We start from the raw sequence: 4,917 nt of genomic DNA, 5'->3' as shown, positions 1-4,917 counted from the left end.
TTTGGACGGATGGCAGCCACATCTTCAGCTGTTTGGACGGACAGGGAGAGAACGACAGAGTGTTGATGCCCCAGGAAGCCCTGGACACTATTATTTCAACATTAATTTTGGTGTCGATCTTGACCATCTCCCTGGTGACAGCTGTGGCATTCGATGCAAGAAGAACATCCCGCCGAAGAGGAGGACACGAGACCATCGCGAAGAGGATCTGGGACAGCTGCTTCTTCTACTTCTCGCATCTCGTTTTGAACCGTTAATAACAACATTTTTCTAAATTAAGATTTTATTGAAATAACTTTTTAATATCTGTTAACAGCAATTGACTACAATGGGCGACAACCGGGGCTCAGATTCCTCCTCAGCGGCTGGTTTTTGGGGGCAGGGCTCCTCCTCAACCGCTTCTACCTTTGCAACATGAAGGGAGAGCTAGCCACGGCGAAAATAGATTACATCGACAGCTTCCCACAACTACTCATTAGAACCGACATTAAACATATCTATAAAATTCAAGATCAAATGGTAAGATATTCGCTATAAAGTTCAGAACAACACCTAATCTATTTTCACAATGTTTCTACAGAAAGATTTCAGATGCCCGGAAATGCCTGAATTCAATTTCAACTTTGAAGGGTTTGAAGAAAAGTGTGATGTGTTGAGCAGTCAAGCGGTCTCTTTCATCTCTTCTCTAGATTTCAACTACTTTTATGGGTTGGAAGTGTTTCGGAGCAAAACTTGCAGGAATATTTACCGAGGCCAAAGGCGTTACTTGGCTTGTTCAGAATACGTGGGACTCTCTTCTAGTTTGCCGGCATGGCTGAAGGAGGCTGTCGATTATCGGTGAGTATTGTCTGTGGCTAGTGAGCTCGAATGTACATCCAGTATGAGGTTGTTGGGAAAACATTTTCTACTCAAATATATCGATTAACAGTTACATAACTATATTACCAAAGGTACCACAATAAAAACACTGTTCTACGTTGTAACTCTCTTAACTTAATTTAAGTTAAATTAATCAAGTTATGATTTCGAATTCATATTTCAAACCAGCATTAAATATATAATAACGTGTGAAGAGTTCCAGTAAGAATAAATTGATTTTGCTACTTTTCACAAAAAATGTGAATCAATGGTCAAGTTCATTGGATGATGTGGGTGTGAAGTTTTATTTACTTGTAGCAAAACTAAGGTTTAAAGTAGGAAACCGAGATATTTAAGTATATAAATGAAATAAAAGCTCTCGTTATAATAAACAAACTTTAGACAAGGCGAGTATATAAAAAGTAAATGATAACAAATGTTTTTGTTAAATTAAGCAATCATTCTCTAGCGTGTATTGATAAAAATATTCATCTTCAATATTTGGATTATTGGCAAGTTAATTAATTCTTAACTTAACAAAAATCACTAACCGATATATGAATCAAACGCAAAATACACGGAATTTAAATTTAGCAAAAAGTTGTTTTATCACTTTGAAATAAAGAAATATTGCTTGGCTTCCTCCATCAAACTCTTAAAAAGGCGACTGCAAACGCTTGGCTTGCTCGTGCATGAACTTGATTTTTGAATCGGCACATGCGTGCATGCCCGAAATTCGCTTGCCAACTTTATGTGTGCAGCCGTCTTTAACTACTCCGACGTTATACATTGACCACAGAAGTTTTGGTTTCAGAGTGACGCGAGATGTGGAGACAAAACAGAAAGAGCCTTTCGAGATAAAGGATAAATATTTTAAACGTAAATGGCAGCAAAAGGATAACTCTCGAATCGCTCCCAAAGTGACGACCCTCCACTTTCTGGGGCCCATTCTGAAAGCGTGGTTCGTTGGCGTTCTTCTTTCTGTGGCGTCTTTTACCATCGAGTTCGTTTATGCGCTGATCGGCAACCGGACGTCACAACGGAACAGAAAAAACAAACTATAAACCAGGTTCCAGCTTTTGTACTTTAAAATGTTCAATTGCGTGTTTCATTGAAAAATCGCCAGCGAGCATTGTGTGGATTTACGTCACTCGTATTTTCATCAGAAACTACAATGTATATTTACTTACAGAGATGGTTTTCCATATTCTACGATACGAGTGTAGAGACCAACCCTGGGATCTCTGCATGAGGATTTTTGTGAAATAATCAAAACAGTTCAGCTGGGCAATTCTAAAGGAAAAATTATTTGACTTTTTTTAATATATCCTAGTTCATGTCCTATTTTAATTAATAAAACTTATAATTTTTTACCCTTAGTTAGTTAGATGCATTTAAATTATAATTTAAAATTTAATTCTTAAATTATCAAACCTTTCGCTTTAAAAGTTTCAAAATTTTAAAATGTTTATAGAGGTAAAAATTGTTTAATAAATGAACCACATTGATATTAATAATATTTTCAAGCGTAAACATATTTAAAAAAATTTGTGCAATATAAATAAATTGAAATTTAAGCTCTTTTTCATTAATTAAAATAACCTTTTAAATCAAAATGTAATTTTTTTAAAAGTAAATAGTTAGAAACGGAAATAAAAACTTTCATAAGTTGTACAAAATTGTGTTGCTTAAAAAATTCCAAAATGGTACCTTTCAATAGGCTCATTTTACGTTGAGCCAGTTAACAGCCAATACAGACGCTTTGATTAAATCTTAACACACCTGGCGATGGGAGCGACGGTGAAAATAAAAAGCAAGGTTCGAGAAGAAGCTCCAAAGTCAAAGCTGCATTGAACGGTCCCAAACATAACCCAGTATTGCCAGTTTCTTAAATTTGCGAAACAAACAAAGTACACCATCTACTTCTACAAATGTTAGCTAGACAATAGCCAAGAGGAAATGTGCCAGGGTCTGTAAAATTTGGGAACATTTAAATCCAGTTGAGAATGATAACGCAGCGTGCAAATACTGTGATAAGTCAATAAAATGGTCTCATGGTAACACTACAGCCATGCATAACCATTTAAAGACCCATAATATCAAAAGTTTGATCAAATTTGTAGATGAAAATACGAAAACTTTAGAAAGTTCAGTAGATTCTCTAAATTTAACAAACTTTAGGGGCAACTTTAGATTTAAAAAATGATGCCAGTAATCATCCGAAAGCCATTGCTTTAACAAGCAAAATTGGTAGAATGATTGCCATTGATTTTCAACCATATAATATTGCAACTGACCAGGGTTTCAAAGAAGTGATTGAGTATGCGGGGCCTCTTTTTCAAATGCCCTCTAGAACGATATTTTCTCGAAAAATAATACCCAATTTGTATGAAAGCCCCCTAAGTGAAATAAGGTTAGATTTAGCCAATAATATCTCAGATAATAGGGCCATAACTTTAACAACACGGTCAACTGATAGTTTTATGAACCTTACTTGTCACTATGTAACCAAAGATTTCAAGTAAATACCACACACTGGCGTGCGCAAACTTTAAAGAGCGACACACTGCTATAAATATATGCAATGAGATCCAAAGTCAAGTAGAAAGCTTTAACATTTCTAATTCTAATTCTACAATTACAATTTATGTTGTAACTGATAATGATAGAACAATTAAGAAAGCTATAACTTTCTATTACTATACAATTGCTATTTATAAACAGGGTGTTTCAAAAGGTGTTGGAAATGACGTAATATCTAACATATCAACATATGATTTATCTTGAGTTGGGTCGTTCCATATTGTTTTTTATGGTGCGCCAATAATGTAAATAAACCTTTATTGTGAAAGTCAATCTGAGGTATCAATTGACATAGTTCGATGCTTCATCTAATCCTGTGGTTATTAAAGTAACTTAATCATTTTATAAATCCTCGAGTCGTTTCTTAGTTAAGTACCAATAGGTTACGGGCCCAGCACGCTTCCACTGCGCATAGGTTAGAAATCGTTTATTATCCTTTGGTTCAAGTATATCGTCAGAGAAGGTGAGAAGTCATAGAATTGAAATGGCAGGAAATCACTATGCACGAATCGAAACGTTGACCAAGGAGAACTACGATACCGGGAGAATGCAAGCTGAGGCAGTACTTAACAGGAACGATCTTTTGGGATATGTTGATGTTACTATGGTTCGGCCCGCCGCAGTTACGGGAAATACCTTCCACGAAATGGACTGGAAAGAAACCTGTGGTCAAGTACCTGAGAATCTTCGAAGAGAAGGCTTTCGTATTGGACGAAAACACCAAGAAGGGGAAGTTGGAATGCAGGAGCAAAGAATGTACCTTCATTGGTTATTCGGAGGTCTCCAAGGCTTACAGACTGTGGATTCCAAACGAGAAGCAGATCATTCGGAGTCGAAATGTAAAATTCCTGGGCGAATTTGGTAGAGTCGTTCCTTATGAAGACTTCATCAGTCCTGAGGTTCATCTCAAATACGGCCAGCAAAGAGAAATCGAAGCCCCTCTACAGAATTGCCAATTGAAGAACTATTGCCAGCAGACACGAATCCTGAGGTTCCTGAAGCTAAAGAAAGGTTCAGGAAGACCGAGGCTAATAAAGACTGGAGCGCGGGAAGACCGAAGAAAAAGTTCAGTATGGTACCTGACACCGCCGGAGAACCTGACGAATGGGAGGAAATCGAGTCGGTGCGTTTCATTATGTCCTCGGAACCTACGTCGATTGAAGAAGCCTTCGCAACTCCTTACGCAAAAGATTGGAAGAAAGCAGCAACGGAGGAATTCCTATCGCTTGCCAAGTGCGAAACCTGGGACATTATCGAAGATACTGGGAACCATAAAGTCCTTGGAAATCAGATGGTTTTCCGAACGAAGTACTCATTCGATGGTGAAGTAGAGCGAAGAGAAGTCCGTCTCGTCGCAAAGCGTTTCGCTCAACGTCCCGGTATCGATTACCACGATACGTACGCTCCGGTGGTACGATCAAGCTCAGTAAAACTAGTAATAGCCCTGGCGGTAGAACACGGACTGGAAGTTCACCA

The sequence above is a fragment of the Leiobunum rupestre genome, chromosome 1 (assembly GCF_980474605.1).
Source record: "Leiobunum rupestre chromosome 1, qqLeiRupe1.1.hap1, whole genome shotgun sequence".
Classification (NCBI taxonomy): Eukaryota; Metazoa; Arthropoda; class Arachnida; order Opiliones; family Sclerosomatidae; genus Leiobunum; species Leiobunum rupestre.
The sequence above is the reverse complement of the archived record's forward strand: the minus strand, read 5'-3'. Positions refer to the sequence as shown.